General features: G+C 39.2%; 1 non-coding gene across 1 annotated transcript; it reads left to right on the top strand.

Moving 5' to 3' along the window:
• The first annotated feature begins 24,213 nt into the window (after window positions 1-24,213).
• LOC127099445 (small nucleolar RNA R71) lies at window positions 24,214-24,320 on the top strand. The gene has a single exon (XR_007793945.1). It is a non-coding gene; the product is annotated as a small nucleolar RNA R71 (small nucleolar RNA).
• Window positions 24,321-24,906: the final 586 nt, after the last annotated feature.

Here is a 24,906-nt window from a genome sequence, read left to right as displayed (position 1 = left end):
CCGAGTTAGTCACCAGTAAGTGTCTGCCTTATTTTGACATATGTAAATATCATCCTTGTGATACCGGTAAGTGTCGTGTTGATCCCCGTAAATGTTTGTGCTTTTCATTGATGTCGGCGAACATCATCTTTCAATGTCGATAAACGTCGAGTTCAAGTCGTTGGCCATCAGTAAATGGCATGTCTCTCATGGTGTCTAAAAAAGAATTGCTCTGTCAACACCCGTGTGTGTCCTTTCCTTTTTTGGTGTCGGTAAACATCATTGTTCGATGTCGGTAAACATCAGCCGCTTATTAACCATCGGTAAATGGTTTTGTCGTTTAAATAACTGTGTGTTTTCGCTATCCGTAAATATCGAGTATTTCATTTTCACCATCGGTAAATGGTTTCGTTTCATAAATTTATTCTTTCCTTGGTGTCTGTAAACATCTTTGTTCGATGTCGGTAAACATCGATGTTCCTTCCCAGTCATCGGTAAAAGTCTGGTCTTGTTTCACTTATAAACATCATTGTTCGATGTCGGTAAACATCGAGTTCCTTCCCAGTCAACGGTAAATGTATGGTCTTGTTTCACTTACAAACATCTTTGTTCGATGTCGGTAAACATTGAGTTCCTTCCCAATCATCGGTAAATGTCTGGTCTTGTTTCACTTATAAACATCTTTGTTCGATGTCGGTAAACATCGAGTTCCTTCCCAGTCATCGGTAAATGTCTGGTCTTATTTCACTTATAAACATCATTGTTCGATGCCGATAAACATTGAGTTCCTTCCCAGTCATCGGTAAATATCTTGTCGTGTAGCACTTTCCTTGATATTGGTAAATATCAAATTTGTTTTGAAGCCGCCATCGGTAAATGGCCTCGCTTTCTTTGATATCGGTAAATATCAAATTTGTTTTGAAGCCGCCATCGGTAAATGGCCTCGCTTTCCTTGATATCGGTAAATATCAAATTTGTTTTGAAGCCGCCATCGGTAAATGGCCCCGCTTTCCTTGATATCGGTACAAATCAAATTTGTTTTGACGCCGCCATCGGTAAATGGCCTCGCTTTCCTTGATATCGGTAAATATCAAATTTGTTTTGACGCCGCCATCGGTAAATGGCCTCGCTTTCCTTGATATCGGTAAATATCAAATTTGTTTTGACGCCGCCCGGTAAATGGCCTCGCTTTCTTTGATATCGGTAAATATCAAATTTGTTTTGACGCCGCCATCGATAAATGGCCTCGCTTTCTTTGATATCCGTAAATATCAAATTTGTTTTGAAGCCGCCATCGGTAAATGGCCTCGCTTTCTTTGATATCGGTAAATATCAAATTTGTTTTGGAGCCGCCATCGGTGAATGGCCCCGCTTTCCTTGTTTCGTCACCTACAGAGTGCAAATTCTCCGGTTCTTTTGGTATTCAATCCCTATTTACCTTGAAAGTCTGATAGTCGCTGCTTTCATCCGTTCAGGTTCGCAGTTGATTGAATAGGGGCAGCTGTAGCACCTCAAATTTGCCCTCCTCATTCATGCATTCATTTTTAGGTCATTTAACATTTCATATTGCATTTCATCATGTCAATCAGAATTAGCTCCAAGAGTTTGTATTCCAAGAAGCTTGGATATCATCCAAGTCACTTTGTGGGTTCTATCTGAATGATCAGTCAACACAAGGGAAATTGTGCATCAACTAGGGTTTTTCTCAACACTCAAGGAAGTTTGTATTCATCTGGGTATCAAAGTCAAAGTAGGGTTTCTCAAGGATTGAGATGCAATCTTGGTTTGAAGGTCTTATGGATGTTGTGTAGAGCTCTTGGGAGCTAGGGTTTCATTTTCAGAGGTTTTCTTTAAAGGATCAAGCTTAATGGGCTAAGTACAGTTCAAAATTCAACTATGAAGTCAAAAGTCAACTGTTGGTCAACTAAGGGTCAAATGGCTAGGGAGTGACTTGAGATACTTCCAACATGTTCAAATGGGGTCTATTCATCATTCAAAACATTAATCATGAAGGAACAAAGGTCCAGTGCACAGGTTACCAAATTTGGAAAGACGTTCCTGAGCTGTCATGCTCGCTAGACGAGCAGAATGGCTCGCCTAGCAAGCCCTAAAATAAGCCACCAGAGTCACCTGCGCCCAGAAGAAACTTCCTGAATTGTCATGCTCGCTAGGCGAGCAATCCTTCACTAGGAGAAGCCCACGCTTCCTCCTTCGCTCCAGTGAGCCTTGATGATGTTGCTACTGGAATTGCTCGCTACCTGCTCGCTGGATGCTCACCTAGCGAGTAAGTGCTAGCTATGCTTTTATCCAAGTCTGGGAGTGTTCGATGGAACCACGCTGAGTGCTCGCCTGGCGAGCCCTTTGCTACCTCACTCGCCTAGCGAGTTTACTGATGTACCCAGCAAATTATCAAAAGCAAGGGAGGTTTTGAACTTTTTCTCAGGCATGACAGTTGTTGATCTTTGTCTCCCCTTTCCAAAAATTCCTATTTCAAGGCCATATGACGAATGGTTGAAGGGGTTGTGGTTCTTGAATGGTGAAGTGTGCATGAAGGTTTTAAGAAGGCATAACTTGAGTTTGACAAGTCCAATTGGTGTGGCTCTTTTTGCTATGGTTTTGTTTTGAGAAGTACTTCAAAATGGCATGCAAAATGACCTATAATTTTGCATGATTCATCAATTGTGCAAGTCATTTTTCAAGCTTTCTTGCATGAAAAGTCAAAAGGACTCATAATGACATCATGGAATATTCTCATGTGCCAATCATTGGGAATTTATTCAGCATTGTTTTTTGGGCCAAATCCACCTTGGGATTTGAGCCCATGCATTCCCACATGTGTGGAAAAGCCATACATGCACAAAAATAACAAAAAAATATTGGACTTGAAATTCCTTCATTTTGAGCTCACCAAGCCACAAAAATCAGAGTATAAACTCTAAAAATGAAATTAAGCAAAACCCTAAATACACTCTAAAAAACTCACTTTCAAAAAATCATCTCATACTTGATTCTCATCAAATCCCTCCATACATCTTTTTTGATTTTTGTTTTTGATTTTTTTTATTTAGTCACTTAAGTGACTTGTGTGACCAATTGACATTGTTGCATATGTGTCACATGCCATGTACATATTTCATCCCGTTTTATTTTATTTTTTAATAATAGAAAATATATTCAAAAGAATCTGAAATTTTTTGTGAATGATCCCTGTTGAGCCCTTGATTTTTTGGTACCATTGCCCAATTATTTCATGACACGTGGAATTTAATATGAAATTTTGATTCATTTATGTGCATTTTGGACCATTTGCTTTCAAACCTTCATGAAATTCCATATTTTAATCATTCTGACCCAAGCTTTTGCACACACCATCCTCATACATGATACTAAGATGTGGTAACTGGTTTGATTATTTTCTATGTCATTTTGCTAGGGTTTGACACATGAATTTGAATGTTGCGTTTTTGGACGTGTTTTTGCATTCTCAATTTCTCGATTTTTCTTTTCATATCAAATGAATCTGGATGCTCCTGATTTTTTGCATGGTGTTTATATATGTTTAGTGGAACCTTGTGTTAAATTCCCATGAATTTAGGATTCATTTTCAGTTTGATTTGGATTTTTGAAGTTGATGTTTGCATTTTAGTCCCTATTTTGATGCTTGCTTAGCATGAGGCACTTGTGCCACTTACTTTGAGTGTTGAAACCAATCCTTTTGCACATGTTTTAGTATGTATGTCATGTCTTGATATATGGATCCTTGCCCCCTGACTTTGAGTTTTGATACCCTTTTGATGCATTTGTTTGACAAGAGGTTTGGGCCTCCTATCCTTGGTTGTTTTTGCGAACTTTTGTGAACTTTAATAGTATGATTCATGTGGTTACACTTTGATTCTAGTTTGGTTCCTTTGCACATGTGTTCTCCCCTGTTCTATGATGCTTCTATCAAGTCTTTGTGCATTTAATCATAAAGAGCTCCTTTTTGCATTCATTTGAGCATGAAAGACGCATTAGAGTTTCATGATACACTTTGTTTGATTTTGGTCCAAAAGTGATTCTATGCTTATGATACGAATGTGGACGATTGCATATTGATTACATAGCTTATTTGACATGCTTATGATGTGCATACTTTGATGTCATGTTCATTTCATCTTGACGAATTTGGTTCTGTTTGTGTGTTTGATTTTATAATCCTTGACCCTTGCCTCATGCCTTTATCTTTTATGACTCATTGTTGAAGTTGAAGCACTTTGAACTTGTATGTTGACTTGTTTGACTTTGATGCATCTTTGGATGTTTAGTGCTTTTGCTTTGATCTTGTTGAGTTGAGTTCTTTGAGACACTTATTGAATTGATGTTATTTCTGACTTGGTGCTATTGTATCCTCCTTTCATCATTCATGCTTTGTTATGACATGCTTTCTATTGCATCCATGCCCTGTTTACCTGACACTGTGGTTGCTATGATTCTTTTATTTGGTGAAACTCTTGATTGCACCTCATCTAGTTATTCTAACTTGTTTGTTGAGTTTTTGTGAGGGCTCACATGACTCTTGAAGAGATAGCTTGCTTGGTATTCCACTTTATTTGTGGGATACCATTTGGAGATTTATTCTGATTGCTTTGTTGACTTGCTTTCTTTGATGGTGCTAGCTTGAGAGATCTCTGGGTTTCTTGTTTCTTTAGTTGTTGTGACTTCGGATCTTTATCCGTGTGGTAGATCCCTTGATCCCTTTTACATCTTTCCAGCATTTTACCGCTTTCTTAGCTGGAAGACCTCGATAGGAGGCAATGTTTATGTGTGTTTACTTTTGTGCCCAAAGACCTCCAAGAGGAGGCACCAGTGCTAAAGACCTCCATGAAGAGGAAATTGACGGATAAAAGGGATTAGTAGTCAATCCCTCGTTATTCAGTGTGTCGTTCTTTATGCTCGCACTACGTGTCGATGCTTTAGAACAAAAGCCCAAGATCTTTTGTCCGGTCAGTCAGTGGAGAGGGTTCCATCTTTCTGAACCCCCGCGCTTTGTCATGAGCTCACCCTTACGTTCAATGTCAGTGGTTAAGAGCCCATTTGATTACCTTTCCATGGCTTGTTTGTCGAGGTTGATATGACCCATCTTGACAAAGGCCCTACCCATGTATGCTTGAGCCCCTTTGTTGGTGTGTTTACTTTATGCTATATGTTTTTATGTGGTGTGATCGTCTCCCCATAGGACTGCTAGGCTTCGTATAGTCTCTCGTCTGCATGTCAATTAAGGTAGCACGGTTCCTTCGTCTAGGACTTCCTTCTTTGCATGAGCATTCCTAAAACACAAACAAACTCTTTGATTTTCTTTTTCTTAAGAACACATTAAATCCTTCTACTACAGGTGAGTAAGTCTCCAAAGGTCGAGCATCCGGTAGATTGCGTAGTAACATCGTTCATCTAAAAAACACAAAACAAACAAAAATAGGTTAGCCGAGCTACGGTGCTCTGATTCTCAATCCTTTTTGAGATACGTATGCAGCAGGGTAGGGCCTGTACGAGCAATAACTCTTTCTTTTCCCTACTTTGATTTTCTCTCTTTCGCATCGCATATAGTACTTTTTATGCACACACTTAAGACATAAATAGCAAGCGTGGATCCTATGGAGTACCACAGACGTGAAGGGGTGCGATAACCTTCCCTTCACGTAACCGGCCCCCTTACTCGGTTATCTTTGGTTCGAGACTTTGTTTTATCCATTCCCTCTTGGTTATGCAATACTACCTTTCCCTCCTCTTGGGATAAAAGTACATAGCTGGCGACTCTACTTTTTCTCCGCGCCACTCTTTTCGCGTTTGTACTTGGATTCGGGAAATCCAGGGAGCGATAGATGCCCGCGAATTTTGTTCCTGAGGGTCTCGCCCCCATGTTTGCTTATCTGCCGACATCTAGCCCGGTCCTTGTTGTGCCACCTCCGGTCGTGCATACTATACCAAGGGTAGACGACACCATCTATCACTCTGAGCCATTTGAGGGCCCACGACGTGTATGAAAAGATGGATGCTATGAATGATCAGTTCCTTGAGCTCCATTTGGAACTCAAAACTCTCAGAGGGAAAGACCTCTTTAGCAAGTCTGCTGCTTAGCTCTGCCTGGTTCCCAATGTCAAAATCCCTGTAAAATTCAAAGTACCTGACTTTGAAAAGTACAAGGGAAATACTTGCCCGCTCAGCCACTTGGTTATGTATGCGAGGAAGATGTCGACTCAGACCTATAATAATCAGCTCCTCATTCATTATTTTCAGGACAGCCTGTCCGGTGCCGCCCTAAGATGGTACCTGGGTTTGGACAGTGTGAACATCCGATTCCTCAATGACCTTGGCGAAGTTTTCGTCAAGCAGTATAAATATAACATGGATATGGATCCCGATAGGTATCAATTTAGAGCTATATCCCAGAAGGACAAGGAAACATTCAAGGAGTACGCCCAGAGGTGGCGAGAGCTAGCCGCACAGATTGTGCCTCCGCTGGAAGAGAAAGAAATAAGCAAGATCTTCCTGAAGAACTTGAGCTCATTCTATTATGAGCGGATGATTGTCAACGCTCCTTCTGACTTCACCGAGATGGTGAATATGGGGATGAGTTTGGAGGAAGGAGTTAGGGATGGGCGCCTGACCAGAGAAGAAGGCTCTTCTACCTAACGATATGGGGCGTTTGGTGAGGCACATGTTGTGACCTCCCATGTTAAATCCAGAAGACCCTTTGTGAAGAGGAAGACCGTGCGTCCCTCCGGTAATTAGCACTAGGTGGCTCATATAGCGCCTGTTTTCAAAGAAAATCAGCAGTATCAGCATAATAACCAGCAACAGCAACATCAACAGTTTCAACAACAACATCATCATCCTCAACAACAGGCCTACCAGCCTCGAAACAATAATCAGACTAGTACAAGCTATGATAGGAAGAGGGTCAATTTTGATCCTATTCCCATGACCTATGCAGAGCTCTATCCCTCTTTGATAGAGAGGAAACTGATTACTCCACGCGATCCACCTGCTAGATAAAGTATCTCACCCGAAAGGGCAATCTAGGAAAAAATTAGGGATTTGGCAAGTAACTACATCCTGACAAGACTTTGTTCTACAATTGTCATCTGTCAGAGAATTTCGCTCAGTCATCGTCAACTGAAGCTTCAAATACATTGGATTCAGAGTTGGTGGAGAAATGGTCATTATGTTCAATGTAGCCCTTTTTCCAATATATATCACCAATTTCAAATTTTTAAAGATCCATGGAGTCTTGCCATTTGCAGACTACCATTCCATCAAATAAATTTGAGCCTTTATCCAATTCTTTGCACTCTTATTTGTTTTTATTCAACAAACGTTTGCATGTGTTAATTGATAAATATCATTGTTTTAAATAAATAAAATTTTCATAGTTTGTTTTAAACAAAGTGAACATTCACAATGACGAAAAGGATAATTGAGACGTCTTCAGTGCTTTCCCAAGGATAGCATGATCTCCAAAAGGGTAAGACATTTGTTCATATCCCTAGCATACTTGTATCCTCTTCATTATCTTTCAGGTTGCCTCCTTCGCAAGCGCAAAAGAACTTAAGCATCACCCAGTTCCCCATAGAGTTGGGAGCTTTGGTCCTTTTTGTTCGGAGGAGTATATTTCTAACATCCCACCAAATCCCCAGAGAGTTTGGAATTTGGTCTTAATTTTCTATCTCCTCGTTGAGATTGGATCTAGCATTTGTGTCATCAATTATAGGGTTGTCATCCCTTGTGGGGATTGACCTAAAATCCCTTATAAGTTGATAAATTGACATGCTATCTTTTCGAGGAAGTTAGTATTCCCTCATTCGGATCGGAATTCTCCCGCAGAGTGAGCAAGAAATCCCTGGCACGAGTGGAATTCGCCTACATTAATATCCGACATGTTTGGCTTTGTCCATCCTCAGCAGGGTTGATCCCATTTAACTCCTCAGTACGTTCATCAACAGTGTTTCCCCATAGGATTTGTCTGGTCAGAGCCTGTTTGTTAGTTTCCTCCTGAGTAGAGTGGATGACGAAATTGTTTATTTTTCTATCCCCAACGGAGTGGTTTCCCTCCTCCTCAGCAGAGATTGTTTCTCCAGCAGTGCGAGGAAATATGTTGGTTTTGGAACTTCTGATCTGGTGGTTGGTCCACACAGAGTTTCATTTCTCTCCTTGATAATTCCTCCCAATAGAGTTGTTTCTACGGTGGATCTTATCCGTGTTTAGCCTCCTCAGTTGAGACTTTGCTTGATTGCAGTTTGGCGCTGGAATTTCTGAGGAAGACGTGTTGATTCCTTCGCCAGCGGAGTGACAGGTTCTCTTTTCTCCTTAGCAGAGATATTTCCCTTTAGTGTTTAGAAGTGAATATTGTTGAATGTGCTTTTGTTTGGTGGTTTTTCCCCACAAAATTCTATGTGACTTCCTGATAAGATCCCCAGTAGTCGCTTCTCTGACTGATCTTATCCCTATTCTCTGCGTATTGTTGGAAGAATCCCCAGCTGTGGTGATTGTGATCCTTTGTTTGTTCCCAATAGTGTTCTCTGATCCTCGGTGATACCCTAACAATAGTTTTTGTTCTCCTGCATACATTGGTGTTTTCTAGTATTTGTTGCCTACCCATCAGATTGGGAGTCTCCCCATCGGATCTGGCTTTCTCTTATGAGATGTAGTACCAGATGTTTCTCTATTGATTCTTGGACTTGGTTGTGTTAGATATGTCTGTTTGTCAGCATCAATCATACATTAACCACGCATATACATGCATAATTATAACATTCAGATATTCACGTTGCATTCTCTGCCATATATCTTTGTTGGTTGTCTCCTGCTTGTTGGTGATATATATTTCCCCAAGCAGATGTTTGTGTCTGATCTCTCCATATAGAATCATCCCCCTTAGGCGGAAAGTGTCTACCCTTTCTTCCATATTCCCCACTGAGTTATGTCCTCGTGGATGCTTATTATTTATGTTTCCTCCAAAATATGTATTGGGATGGAATTTCCCCCCTGAGTTATATCCTCATCGGGATGAGTCTTGTTTCAATGTATCTCTCTAGTTTGTTCCTAGAGTAACTTCTCTTGTTGTTTCCACTGCATTTCCCCGTGGTTTAGATGAATACTTGCTCAGTAACTAGTAATTTTCCATCTTTTCCCCGGCGGAATTTCAATGTCCTTCTACCCCGTAACCGGTAGTTATAAGTCCTATCTTTGTGGTTTTCTACCCTCATACCGGTAGTTTTAAACCCCATTTTATCCCCTTGCAGAGTTAACCCTTGTTGTTCATCCTAACCGATGGCGGTTACTCTCTTTTTTGGTTTTCTACCCAGTATCCGGTAGATGTAATCCCCTCCTTGTTGATTATCTTTATCCAATATTCGGTATTGATATTCCTTCAGTTTAGAGTATATCTCCCAGTAATCGGTGATATATCTCTTGGATAATTGCTCAGATAAAGCAATTTATCCCCAGCAAGTCATCTTTCGTTTACCCTTGTTTGGTAATGATTGTTTCTCCCCTTGATCGGTCATCATTTCCTTTCTTTTCGGTCGATTTATCCTTTATTAACCCAGTAACCGGTTGTGGATAATCTTCCATGCGAGTATGTTATCTACGTTCTAACGCTAATAGATAATATATTTCCTTATAGAATCGAATGTCCATCCTGTAATCGAGTTTGCTTCTTCAGCCCTCCTTTCGGATGATGAGTGTTTTGGAAATATTCCCCAATTCACGCCTAGTCGGTCACCTATTATATGCCCAGTAACCGGTATCCCTGGTGATCCTTCCGTTCTGCTACCTATTATGATCTTTTGTCCCCTGTGGAGTCAGATATTCCTGAGTTCAAATATACCTTTTTAGGTCTTCCAAAGATGTTTTGGACGATTGATATCTCTCACCCTTATACCGGTGTTTTGATCACGTGTCTCTTTGACCTTATTACCCAATAACCGGTAATACCTCATTTTGTTGTTTCCCCATTGGAGTCCCTTAATGTATTTTCCCCGTCCTGAGTCCGGATTTTTATCCGAAGTATCCTTTGTGGATAGTTTTGTTGTATTGGCATATTCCCCAATACATGCACCCTTGCGTAAGCTCGAGGCTTTCCATTGATTTATTTTCATGGAATCCTTCGTGTCTCACAGCAAGTTTCAAGTCGTGACCGGCTCACTTATTTTTATCCTTTCTACTCCCCAGTGAGTTCCCAGAGTCTCTACCCCATTTATGAGTATGTCACTCGTATGGATTTCAGTTTCTCCTGATTTCTTTTTTCCTTTATGGACACATATCCCCGCAGAGTATTAACTTTTGCATACATACATTCTCATCATGAGGTCTCTTAGGGACCCAAAATTCGTCTCTTTCTTATTATTTAAGCCCATTCTACCTCGTCAAAACGAAGATTTTAACCTTCATATCTCTGGCTATAATGACCTTCAATAGGGGCATCTGTAAGACCCTAATTTTGACCCTAAGATCCCTCATGGCATCATATCATTGCATTTTTGCATTTGCCTCAAGGATCATAGCATCTTGGCTCCTTAACCCTAAGGTGGGACACTTGTGAGTTGGTTTGAGATCACCAAGCATGCTTGAATTGTATTTTATGGCTTTTCTTATTTTGTTTACTAACCAAAACCACAAAAATATGTCACTAACATCTTTTGTTTTGTAGCTTGAGCAATCATAAGACCTAAAGCTCATAGATAGTCCCTATGCTCATTGACATGGCCAGGTGAAGGAGGAAAGCAAGCATGACAATGCTTAAAAAAGCTCTCATTCATCATATATGCCTCCCAAGTATCTCAATTTGTCAATTTTATCAAAGAAAATCAAAGGGCTTGTGAATTGTTTCCCAAGGAAACCCTAATTCATATGTGCATCAACTATGCCTTGCTCATGAAGCAACCTCAACCCATGATCAAATACAATCAAGGGAAGTTATTTCACTAATCATTTAATGCATATTTGAGCTTATTTGAGTGTCCTCAATCATCAATGCATCAAGATTTGAGGTATGGACTTGAGAAGTTGATCAGTCAATTCATCTAACTATTTCAAAATCCACTAAGATCTAACTTTTAATGTGTTTCTCAAATGAAGATGATCCCAAGATAAAGAATGTTATTAAGAACCATATGAACAACTTTCATGTTAAATAAAAATTGATTTGAAGCTGTAAGGTCATCATTCATTTCAAAACATTATAGGTCATTTTGACTGAAACCCTAATTTTGGGTCAACTTCCCAAGGACATAACTCTTTCATTTTGTATGATTTTGAGGTGGGATCAAATGAATTAGAAATTTTAGGATTTCTAATTCATTTTTTATGTTGAACAAACTTTCATAATCCTAAAATAAATACATGTGATAATGCAAAACATTATAGGTCACTTTGGACCAAAGGCATTGAAATGTGAAAAAGTCCAACTTCAAGTGCCCATAACTTTCTCATAAAAAATCGAAATGATTCCAAATTTGAGTCCCAATTGATTTCCTTGAAAAGTTCTACAACGTTGATGTTGAAGGTTTTTCCATTTGAAGCTTGCATCATTGAAACAAAAGGGCTTGAAGTTGATCATTTTTGGAAATTTTCACATGCACATGTTTTGCACCTTAAACTTTATGACCAATTTTAGCCAATTTCCCATTTCCAAATGAAGTTCTGTCCAATATTACAAATGATCCTAATGTCAAGAGCTTTCCAACCATTACCTACAAGGCCATGTTTCATTTTTGGAAAGGGTATTTTCGAAGAGGAGAAAGTTTTGGTGCATTTTTAACAACCATGTCCAATATGTGTACACAAGCCAATTGCATCAATTCTGCACATCCATTTCATCTTAGTGTGATATCAGCATTCATTTGCAATAAGAATTGGGCCCTCCATGCGCCTGTACAAGCCCATGCATGGAGGCCCTCTTCATTCATGCACACACATTGCTCATGATTACCTTTGCCAATTGCTATAAATAAGAGTGCTAGGCTTCATAATTAGACAACCTGAAGGCACCTGTTATGCTGCAAGAATCACTCCCTAACCATACCTAAAGGAATTCACCCTTTCAATTCAAAATTTTAAATCTGATTTTCAACTACATTGGTTGATTATCAGACTCAAAATTCCTTGGCCTTGCTTCATCTTCATCTCTAGGTCACATTGCAATCAATAGCTGTGAAGAATTATGCTCAAAAAATCCACATTTCCAAGGTTTATGTTCAAACTTTTCTTCTTCGAAACACACTGATTGTAGCTTGTTTCTTGCATTTATTGGTTTGGCTGAAGTCCTCTCATACGAGGCAATTGAATTGTGCTTTTAATTATCAAAATCCATTGAATTTCAGTTGAACACCATTATTTTCCACCTCTGATTTCTCTTTCCATGGAGGTCTAGAATGAAAATAAATGGTACAGGGGTGATGTACATCACCCCAACTTTCCATTGCTATATAGATCGCTCCATTTGGTTGAGTTTGCCATGTCTGCAATTCTCACCGGAGCTGATAAGATCACCGGAGAAGACGGTGGTGTACACCACCGTCTGTTTTCCAGAATAAATCTGAGCCGTGCGATGCATTCTCCAGATCTAATATCATCCTTTAATTTTTATGACTTTTTTAATGGCCTGGTGTTTCTCATTGACCAGAGTGTTTGGTGCGCGCGCATGCCGGGACCTTTGGATGTGCCAGCTCAATTAATGAGCCTGGATCCAATGCACCACATTATTTAGCATTTTCCAATTTCTGATTTAATTTTCTTTTATTTCTTTTATTTCATTTTAGTTCAAAAAATCACATCTCTCTCATTTTAATTCCAAAAAATATGAGACCAATTGCATTATTTCTCTTTTAATTTCTAGTTTCTAAAAACGAATTTTAATATTTTTTATTTTATCATTTGATACTTTTTATGAATTTTCTCTTTTTTGGTTATTTTTAATTCATTTTAAATAGTTTTTCAAAATCCAAAAAATCCAAAAATATTTTCTCAACCTCTTTGAATGATGATGGATCTATGAAAAATAGTCTCATCAATTTATTAATTTATTTGAAATTTATTTGAGATTTTAATTCAATTAGGTTATTTTTTATGCATTTTAATTGATTAAAAATAGTTTCTGGTTTCTAAAAATGCTGAAATTTTTTGTCAAACTTTGTTTGACCTTTTTGAACTTAGGATGATCCATTTCATTTGGATTTCCATTAATGTACATTCTTATCCATCTTCTTCTTCATCTTTTTTTTCTTCTTGATCAATGAGTTAAAGATTGGTGGTTAGCCTTGATGCGTAGGAGGTTTAACCTTCCTTGATTCAAATCTAATTCATCTTGATCCAAAGATCAAGTAAATGGCTTTGCATTAAGGATATGTTGCTTCTTGATTAAGAAAAAAACCTAAATCAATACAAGATCATTCCCATTTTCTTTTGGCATGGCAATTTGTAGGAGCTTGGCTCACTAGTCAAGGTCTCTACATTGTGTTGCCTATATTTTTATTGACCGGCCTCAGATAGGTATGAATACTACATTAGTCCACTTACGACTGCTTAACATAGCGTTAAATTGCTTTATGGCACACTAATACTAACTGTTGACCATTAACTTTTAATTCAAGTCATTTAATTCTTGCAATTTACTTTATGCAATTTAATATTCATATACATATTATTCATTTGCTTTTGCCCTTTGCTCACTTGAGAACATGTTTATCTTAATGCAATTTGCCTTTTGCTCACTTGAGTACATAATTGTGTATATACTATTGTGCTTGTGTTTTATGTTGATTGTTGTGAACCAAATGCAAATGGACAAAAGGACTTAGACTTTAGGACCTTCCCTATGCAAAATGGAGGCAAAGAGCAACTATTCCTCATGCCTTTAAAGTGCTATAAAAGTCAAAGAGCAACTAGGCCTCATGCCTTTAGAATGCTTAATGTTGAAGAATTTCAAAGGACCTAATCTCTAAACCCACTCTTGTCCATTCTTTGTTTGTATTATAGAACTTTCTTATGTGTGTGTTCTTGTGCTAGGGATTCCAACTTGAGCCTAATTGAAGAACCATTGTCATGAACATCCAAAGTGAGAGATACAAAAGCCATTGGAAGATTCCTAGGAGCTTGTGTGATTGTTTGCTTGATTCCTTGAGTACTTGCTTATTTGCTTGCTTATTCCAAAGGATGGGAGCTACTTGGATCATCACTATGATCTCAAGAAGGGAACTCCATTTATGGTTTTACTTCTCTTCATTCATCTCTTGTATGTTTAGGACTTAGCCATTCTTCTTCTTCCCTCCACTCTAACCCAAGCCAACACTTTTGTGCAAACATTAACATTTATTTTCAACATTAGAAACCTAAGCATTATGCTTTTGATTTTCAAACTCTATTTTCATAACACTTATTTTGAATTGAATTCTTAAGTCAACTTTAACCATACTTTTTAAATACTTTTCATTGAGAAATACAACTCACTCAATTATTTTTGTGGTTTCAATGACCACTTCTTGCCAGAGCTTTTTCATAAACCAATAGCTATTAGGTTTGATTTATCCTTGAGTTATCCTTAGTGATGGACAATGAGTCTTCCATGCTTATTATAGGGTTAACCCCTTACTAGCATATTGAAGCTATCCTCACATGGTGGATTTGTGGTTTTAGGTTGAGTTTTCTCCCTTGGATAACAAAAGACCTTAAGGCTTTTGGGATCAATCAATCCACCAACTTGTTTTGAGATTTTTACCCCAAACTACGAGGTTTTGATCCTAATCTTTTTTAATATGGTACGTAGGCCATGGGTTTATCAATTCAAACACAAATATTGTAAATAATTTGTACATTCTTCCTTCATCCCCCCAATCATGTTTGCACAAATAATTTTCACAAATACCAACCTACCTTACAACAATTGTGAAAAGGGCTCCCTAGGAGTACCTAGGATGTTTTGGGTGCTTAAAACCTTCCCATATCATAACCAACCCCCTTACCCCGATCTCTGACATTTTTATTAGTTTTTTATTTGATAAAACTTCTCGGTTTTTGTTCTTTTTCTAACCTTTCCTTTGGATAAATGGAAATGCGGTGGCGACTCGAATTGTATGATTTACTTTTGGTTTAGTCAATAAACCATAGGGTAACGAATACCCCGCTACAGGTACATAAGTTTGTGTAACCCCTTTATTCAACCCAATTCACAGTTAAGGGGGATTGGATTGTAATCCACCCTACCATGTTCAGCACCAGATACCTCTGAACCAACCAACAAATAGGCTTATTATTTTTTATTTTTCTTCTGCATTTTCCGCATATGTTTTTATTTTGCTAGGTTAAATGACCATGTGAGAGTCACCTAGCCCGAATTTTCATGCGACATGAGAACAAAGCAGGATTTTTTATGATCATTCACTTATTTTCATCGGTCCCCTACGTAGAGCATGCTTAAGCCGGAGCTAACTGCAAGGATAAACTACTTAAGGACTTATTTGGAACAAAAATTGGGGCCACAACATATGGGGTATCGGGAACAACTCTTATAATCATGAAGCCTAAGGTGTTAAGACAATACCAATTTTTAGAAAAAGTTTTCCCAAGTCTTTTACATCCCGTCATAAACCTGTCCTATAGCCTGAATATTCAAGATGCACTGTTTTCTTTGTTCAATTTTTGTTTGGTAAGGTTAAAGAAGCGGGAGAAATACGGATACACTACACATATGACTTGTCAAACACATGTTATTTTATTGAAAGGAAAAGCAAACAACTGAAAATAAACAAAACATACTAAAAATAATGGAAAGCGATAAAAAGCGATAAAAATAAAGGAAAACGATAAAAAACGATAAAAACCTCCTCCCACACTTAAACCGAACATTGTCCTCAATGTTTCGATATGAGATAGGGTAGGAGTAACCTGGAAGAGAGACAGAGATGACTAAGGGTGATCACCGGTACCGTCACCGTCACCGCCCTAGTCAGGATACCTAGGTCGACGACGTCTGCTACAAGTACCAAGTCCTTCCTGCTGCTGTTGAGAGCGACCTAAGGGAGATCCTTGGTTGGCCTCGATAAGAGCGAAGTGACGCTCATTAGCCTGTCACTTGCGATGATGCTCATTAGTGATCGCAAGTAAGGACTCAGTGATAGTCCGATGTGCTTGCTCACTACGCTGCTGGGAAGCTACCATAAAACTCATATTATCTGTCAATTGTTTGTTTATGGTATTCAGAAGGGTATCACGCCTTTCTTCACGAGCCAGGTGCTTGCGCCACATCTCCTCGGTGATGTAAAAACCGGGAGTGGTACCTGCAAAATGGTTAGAGGAAGAAGGTGCAGTGTGTGCAGGTGATGTAGTAGGAATATCATGAGTAGGTGACTGGTTGTGTCGGTCATACTCATCATCGGTCCCTTGCTCATCGTCCATAGGAATGTTAGATGGGAAAGGACCAGTAAAGGGTGGAGCAGCAAGATCATACGTCCAGTTCCTTGCATGTTGCACATCTGTATGCTGAGAGCAAGGTAAAACAACACAGGGTATAGCTACAAATGTATCATGAGGTGAAAACCACCTGCTCTCTGCACCTTGCATAATTTCATATCTTTAAAAAACTTTAAGTTAATGGTGCGGTGAGGGAGTGGTTCCAAATGGAAGTAACCAAACCACCGAAAGTGATGGTTCCTCCCTTTTTAAGAATGGCAGACATATGGGCTAACATAAAAGGAACAGGATTGATCCTGCGATTAGTGAGGCAACCCTGTAAAAATAGCAACTCACGAGCATTTGCTTTGTTAGAATTCTCCCAGCCAAATATGGTACATGCCAAAAGGTATCTAAAAATACGTATGGCCGGGTTATAAATATTAGAAGCCAAAATTCCTTCAAAGGAAGTGACAGTCACATTTGATAATCTATTCCAAAAAGTAAATGCTTTGAGAGCCCATTCATCATCTAAGGGCGTCTCACAGATAGGACCTACACCGTAAGGCATTCCTAGCAAAGCCGCTAAAGCATCGGTAGTGTACTCATATTCCACATTAAACATTCTAAAACAAACGGTACCTACCGTGCTAGTAGTGTCAGGGTAAGCAGTGTAAATTAGGGAACTTAAAAATTCCCTAATGAGCCTATCATAGGTGGGTGCTTTACTAGCAAAAATATCGTGTAATCCTAAAGCATCAAGCATGTGGAAAACACTATGGTATGTTCCTAAAGTGTACAAACAATCTTCGTCGACATACCTGGTAGCGAGGATCTCCCGAGTTTGCAATTTATGGAAAATCTTGTTTTGTCGCTCTCTGGGTTTTCCTTCACGAAGAATAATGTTGTTGAACTCCATTCTGGCCATTAATGATGATTGTAGAGAAAAATGGGTATTTATAGAAAGGAAATGAAAATGGAGTTTTAGTAGGTTTTTGGTGGAGAAGTTTGGAAATGCGAATGGCTTGGAGTTATAATGAGAAAGTTGGGATTTTTTTGTTAACTTTGGTGGAGTTGGGAGGAGGAGAAAATGGTTTTGGAGAGGTTGAAGAAGGTGAAAAATGGTGAAAATAGGGATTCTGCCCGTTAAAGTTCCAGACATCATGGCGCCCGCCATGTCTTCGGATTTCGTTGGGCCATATTTGGTCATTGCTACTTGGGCCTCAATCTTTTTGTCTTCATTTTTGTAAGGGGGTGCACATAGGTTTCTATGAATGCTATTTTTTTCTTGATTTAAGCTTGACAAAACAAAACAAAATAAAACGAAAATAAACCAAAATAAAACAAAATAAAACAAAATAAACAAACTAAAATAAAATAAAATAAAACAAAATAAAATAGTAAAGTGAAATAAAACAAAATAAAATAAAATGGACATAAAAACATAATAATAATAATGCATATATATATATGTGAAGAGTTAATAATAAGTCATGGGTCCAGAGATCTTAGGAAAGATAAAACAAACATAATGTCAAAGGAAACAATAAAAAACGAGCATAAATAATAAATAACGGGAAAATAGGAAAATCAAACGGTATTTCTTGGTTGGTGATGGCATCAATGCTCAGGTTGTAGTGGAGTCTCCTCGACTTCGTATCCTCGAAGCTCTGCGATCTGGCGTTGGAGGTCGACGAACTCATCATTCAGTATATCAATTTCAGTGTCATGTGAGGCGACTGATACTTCGACCTGCAAAGCAACGTCAGCAAGTTCATGGCGAAGCTGGGCTATCTCCATGCAAAGCTTAACCAGTTCAGACTGCATGCTCGGATTCTGGAGATTCGGATTGTTGGTGCGGACTTTGATTCTGATAGGTGCGATTTTGGGCTCGTCTATTGTCTCTCCTTATCCTTCTATGGCATAGGCCCAGTTGGCCTGATCAATAACACAAGTTACCTGAGGGTCTGGTAAAGTGAAGTAGTGAATAGTCTCACCCTCGATTAATAGCTTGTATTGATCCGGTTGGAAAGAAGATCTCCTCATGAGGCCACGGTCCAGACAGAAGTCAATACCCATCAAGGTGTAGCTGCAGTAAGACGCCAGGTGAGATAGTCTTCTATCAAGTCCCAGGGATGATGCTATATGAGTCATCGTGCTTCCAATGTGTATAGGGCTCACGACGGAGAGAGCATTAAGATATAGACTCTCAATCAGGAAAGCTCTGCAATCTACTGGGCGTGACTTAGTGGTACAATACATGAAGAAGATCTCTTCAACACTCAAATGCGTATCAGGGTCACTCTTCCCCAGGAAGGTGTGGGCAATGATCATCTGAAAGTATCTAAGAGCAGGGTTGTGAATCTTGTTGGAGATTTGAGTGGAAGGGTCAGGACTACCTCTACATGTATTATCACTCCAAAACTTCTCGACGTCTCGGCTCAGGAAATATCTCACGGGGAGCTCAGGTGAAGCATCATAGGCAGTCTGAAATCTAGCAAGTCACTGAAACTCTTGTGGTTGAAGGTGTATTCTTCCCCAAACAAACTGAAATTAATGTATCCACCATCACTAGGGTGACCAACATATGGCTCGTAGGTCAGCGAGCTCGAAACCTCCAAAGTCAGGTTCCTGTAAGTCACATGCATAACATCAGTATATTCATCCCATTGTAACTAATTGCACAAATTCCTGACACTAGGCTCAATGCCTAATGCCTCCATACAGCTCGAGTCGGGATATCGGGGGGGCAGCATTGGGCACTGGGAAAGCATGGCGTAGCGCTGCTCTTGAACAGGGTCACGAAAGATTACTGGCATAGTGTCGCAATTTTCCATCCTGAAAAGTTAGATTAGAATTAGAGGACACCTAAATCACAAATATTATAACTGTTAGTCTCCACATAGATATACATATATATAAAACCAATAAAAAATATAAATTGAAATAGTAAAAGTAAAGTAAAGGAAATGAGATCATGGGTTTCCTCCCATGCATCGCTTGTTTAACGTCGTTAGCTTGACGATTCGAAATTTATATGTTAGAGGTAGGAACTGGAGGGTCGATCAGAGTGTGGTCATGGCATTCTGTGGGGATGTCACCTCTATGATATTGCTTCAGTCTTTGTCCATTTACCACAAACGGATTACTGGAACTGTTCCGGATTTCAACTGCTCCAGATTTTAGGATTTTGGAAACCTCAAAGGGGCCTGTCCATCTCGAACGCAACTTACCGGGAAAAAGTCGTAATCTCGAATTGAAGAGGAGAACAGAGTCGCCTATATTAAATTCCTTTTTCACAATCCTTTTGTTATCCCGAGCTTTGGTTATCTCTTTGTATATAATGGCATTCTCGTAAGCGTTCTGGCGGAGTTCCTCCAATTTGTGGATATCAAGGATTCGCTTCTTTCCAGATGCTAGGTAATCCAAATTAAGGGTCTTGATGGCCCAATATTCCTTGTGCTTGAGTTCAAAAGGTAAGTGGTATGACTTCCCGTAGACCAATTGGTATGGTGTCGTTCCAATAGGGGTTTTGTAAGCAATTCTGTAAGCCCATAGTGCTTCTGTTAGCTTTTCAGACCAATCTTTTCAGGATATTGAAACAGTTTTCTCCAAGATATGCTTAATCTCTCTGTTAGATACTTCCACTTGACCATTAGTCTGGGGGTGATATGGTATTGCTACTTTGTGTTTTACTCCATATTTCCTTATAAGTTTATTAAATATCCTGGATATAAAATGTGATCCACCATTACTTATAACAAGTCGTGGTACTCCAAATCTGGGAAAAATATTATTCTTGAACATCTTGATGACTACTCTTGTGTCGTTGGTGGGTACGGCTATAACTTCTATCCATTTGGACACATAGTCAACGACTACCATAATGTACTAGTTTCCCATTGAAGATGGAAAAGGTCCCATGAAATCAATACCCCAATCATCAATATAGTTCAACTTCTTAGATGTTCTTCAAAGGCATTTTGTCACGTCTTGATATGTTTCCAGCACGCTGGCACCAGTCACATTAGACAATATAAGCATGGACATCACGACATAGGGTTGGCCAATAAAGACCAACTTGAAGGATCTTAGTGTATATCTTGGATGTGCTTGAATGTCCATCATAGGGTGAAAGGTGACAATGCTCTATGATATTTCTGACTTCTTTTTCCGGAACACAACGTCGAAATATGTTATATGTTCCTCTTTTGAAAAGGAGTGGTTCGTCCCAATAGAAGTGTCTTGTATCTTTATAGAACTTCTTCTTCTATTGATAGTTGAGGTCAGGTGGTATGATATCAGCGGCTAGATAATTCACAAAATCAACGTACCATGGTACTCTGCTAATTTCTGAAACTGTCCCAAGGTTGTCTCTATTAGGTTCAAGGTGAACGGTATCTAACTTAGCTATCAATCTGTCATAGGTGAAGTCATCATTTATAGGTAAATGGTCTGGCTTCAAATGCTCTAATCTAGAAAGATGATCAACAACTATGTTTTCTGTTCCTTTTTTGTCTCTAATATATAAGTTGAAATCTTGTAGCAAAAGGATCCACCTGAGTTATCTAGGTTTTGCATCCTTTTTGCTTAAAAGGTAACTGATAGCTGCATGGTCTGTATAGACTATAATATTAGCTCCTACAAGATAAGACCTAAATTTATCAATTGCGAAAACTACAGCTAGGAGTTCCTTCTCTATTGTTGTATAATTTGATTGAGCGGCATCTAGGGTTCTACTTGCGTAATATATTACATTTAGTTTCTTATCTTTTCTTTGCCCTAAAACAGCTCCTATAGAAAAATCGCTAGCATCACACATTATTTCGAAGGGTTTAGTCCAATCCGGAGTTTGTAGAATGGGTGCTGAAATTAGTGCTTGTTTTAACTAATTAAAGGCTTTGATGCATTTTTCATCAAAAATGAATTCAATGTCTTTCATCAGAAGGCCGGTCAGGGGTTTTGTTATTTTAGAGAAATCTTTTATGAAGCGTCGGTAGAAACCGGCGTGTCCAAGGAAACTGCGGACTTCTCTAACTGTCTTAGAAGGGTTAATGTTTTTTATAACTTCTATCTTTGCTTTATTGACCTCAATGCCTCTTTCAGATATTATATGCCCTAACACCATGCGTTCTTTAACCATAAAGTGACACTTCTCCCAGTTTAACACAGGGTTAACTTATACGCATCTCTTTAGGATTTTCTCAAGGTTAATAAAGCAGTCTTCAAAGTCTAACCCGCACACCGAGAAATCGTCCATGAATACTTCCATAATTTCATCGAGATAATCTGTGAAGATTGACATCATACAACATTGGAAAGTAGCTGGCGCATTATAGAGTCCAAACGGCATTCGTCTGTAAGAAAATGTTCCGTAAGGACAGGTAAAGGTTGTTTTCTCTTGATCATCGGGGTGTATGGGTATTTGGAAAAATCCAGAATATCCATCCAGATAACAAAAGTAAGAGTGTCTAGCCAAATGCTCCAGCATTTGATCTATGAATCGAAGGGGGAAATGGTCTTTCCTAGGTGCCTTATTGAGCTTCCTATAATCTATGCACATACGCCATCCGCCTTCTATGCGTTTAGCTACATGATCTCCCTTCTCATTCTGCAACACAGTTATGCCTCCCTTCTTGGGTACCACATGTATAGGACTTACCCATTTACTATCAAAGATCTGATAGATTATACCAGCCTCTAGAAGTTTAAGAACTTCCTTCTTTACCACCTCACTCATCACAGGGTTGATTATACTCTGATGTTCTCTAGAAGGTTTTGAATCTTCCTCTAGCGAGATCCTGCGCAAACACACGGATGGGATTATACCTTTTAAATTAGTAATGTTGTACCCTAAGGAAGAAGGGTATCTTCTTAAAACATTCAAGAGTCGAATCGTCTCGTCTTGGTTTAAGGTGGCACTAACTATTACTAGGCGGTTCATTTCTGTATCCAAAAACTCATATCTTAGGTTCTTGGGTAGTTTCTTAAGTTCTTGAGCTGGTTTTTGAGAATATGGTGAAGGGTCTAGAGTAAGATCCAGACATTCGTTAGTGTGAGGCTCTGTTTCCTCTAGCTCGTCATCCTTTTCATTTGGTTTGAAAATGGTTCGGTCACGGGTTCTTCTCGATCAAATTCCCTTATGCACTCATCTATGATATCGATCGCATATCATGCATCTTCTAGAATTGGTGCCATCAGGAATTTTAAGAGAATGAACTCGATCTTTTCATCCCCTACTTTGAAGGTTAGTTTCCCTCTTTTAACATCTATTATAGCTCAAACTGTTGATAAGAATGGTCTACCTAAAAGGATAGGGATGTCTATGTCTTCTTTGATATCCATGACCACGAAATATGTTGGGATATAAAGTTGACCGATCCTAACTAGGATGTCTTCTAAAATTCCTACAGGATACTTAACGGACCTATCATCTAATTGGAGGGACATCTTAGTTGGTTGTAATTCTCCTAAGTTTAACCTTTTACATACAGCTAAGGGCATTAAACTCACACTAGCGCCTAAGTCTATGAAAGTTTTGTCAATCACATGACTCCCTAAGATGCATGGTATAGAAAAACTACCAGGGTCTTTCTCCTTCTTAGCGAGTTTATCCTCGAAAATAAAGTTGCATTCCGAGGGTTTTGAATCGTCAAGCCTATGCATGTTGGTTAAGAGGTCTTTGAGAAATTTGGCGTAAGACGGAATTCGGGTGATAACTTTGGTGAAAGGAATCCTTACATGAAGCTTCTTTATTACTTTTATAAATTTTTGGTATTGGTTGTTAATTTTTGTTGGTTTAAGTATTTGCGGATATGGGATTGGTGGTTTCTACGGGGGTGGTGGTTTGTAAGTTTTATCCTTGGCTTCTCCTTCCTGGTCGGTTTGTTTTTCGGGTTCTACCGATTCCTCTTCTTGGTTCGTAGGTATATTTTCTTTGGAAGTTTTGGACTCGCTCATTGCTGGGTTATGAGGCCCTTCGTAAGAGGTCCCACTTCGTAACGAGATAGCGTTAGCTTGCCCTCGAGGGTTTGGTTGAGGTTGTCCAAGGAATTGGCCTCCAGGTGTAGTTTGTGGGGCTTGGTTTTGTGCTACCTATGAGATCTGGGTTTCGAGCATCTTGTTGTGAGTGATTATCTGATCAACCTTTGTTCTTAATTGCGTTATAAGTTTGTTTACATGAATGTTCTGGTTTAGGAATTCTTTATTTTGCTGAGTCTGGCCCGATATAAAGCTCTCCATGATATTCTCAAAGTTAGACTTCTGGGCACAACTTGCATAGGTTGGTTTGGTTTTTGGGCTTGATAACCTTGCAGTCTCTGAGGTGCATGATTTTGGATAAGGTTCTGTTTTTTGTAGGAAAAATTCGGATGATTCTTCCATCCAGGGTTGTAAGTGTTTGAAAATGGGTTACCTTGGGGGTAATTTACTTGGTCGGTGTTCATGTCGTTCAAAAGGTTACACTCCGCTGATTCGTGTCCTTTAGATCTACAAAGTTCGCACTCTGTGTGGACTACTGCTACGGTGTGAGTGTTTGTACACATATGTTCTATCTTAAGGGCTAAAGCGCCCATTTTCGCCTACATCTTGTCTAGAGAGCTTACCTCATGTATTCCACCTTGGGTGTCCTTTTTCTCTATTGATGCTCGTTCAGTTCCCCATTGGTAATGGTTTTGGGCCATATCCTCAATTAGGTCACAAGCTTCAAGATAAGGTTTGTTCATCAGAGCGTGACCTGCGGCGGCGTCGATGCTCATCTTGGTGTTATAATGGAGTCCATTGCATAAGTTATGAACGATCAGCCATTGTTCTAGGCCATGGTATGGGCAGACTCTTAATAGCTCTTTATATCTCTTCCAAGCTTCAAAAAGTGATTCTCCTTGGTTTTGAGTAAATCTACTTATTTGGTTTCGAAGAACAACAGTCGTACTAGGGGGAAAATATCTAGCAAGGAATACTCTCCTAAGGTCTTCCCAGGTAGTTATTGAATTAGCTGGAAGTGAATCTAACCATGAACGTGCTCTATCCCTGAGGGAGAAAGGAAATAATCTCAAACGGATTGCATCAGGTGAAGCGCCGTTAGATTTAAAGGTGTCGACTAGTTGGGTAAAAACTTTTAAATGTTGATTCAGGTTCTCAGTCGCGAGACCTGCGAATTGGTTTTGTTGCACTAATTGCAAGAAAGACGATTTTAGTTCAAAATTATTAGCAGGAATAAGGGGGTTTACTATACTCGAACTAGGTTCCTTGTCAGAGGGTTGGGCAAATTACTTAAGAGGTCTCCGGTCGCGATTCTCGGCCATAACATTGTTACTTCGGATGAGTAAGAGGCGTGCATGAGTGTAACGTTCGGGTTCCGCTAAAGGATATACTAAATTTCCGGTACTACGGGTTCTTCGCATTTACCTCCTAGTAATGCCTTAGTCTAGACGGCATAACAACAGGGTACGAAATTTGACGAAGTTGGTCCCCGGCAACGGCGCCAAAAACTTGATCGTGTGAATT

The sequence above is a fragment of the Lathyrus oleraceus genome, chromosome 6, assembly GCF_024323335.1.
Source record: "Lathyrus oleraceus cultivar Zhongwan6 chromosome 6, CAAS_Psat_ZW6_1.0, whole genome shotgun sequence".
NCBI lineage: Eukaryota > Viridiplantae > Streptophyta > Magnoliopsida > Fabales > Fabaceae > Lathyrus > Lathyrus oleraceus.
The sequence above is the reverse complement of the archived record's forward strand: the minus strand, read 5'-3'. Positions and strand labels throughout refer to the sequence as shown.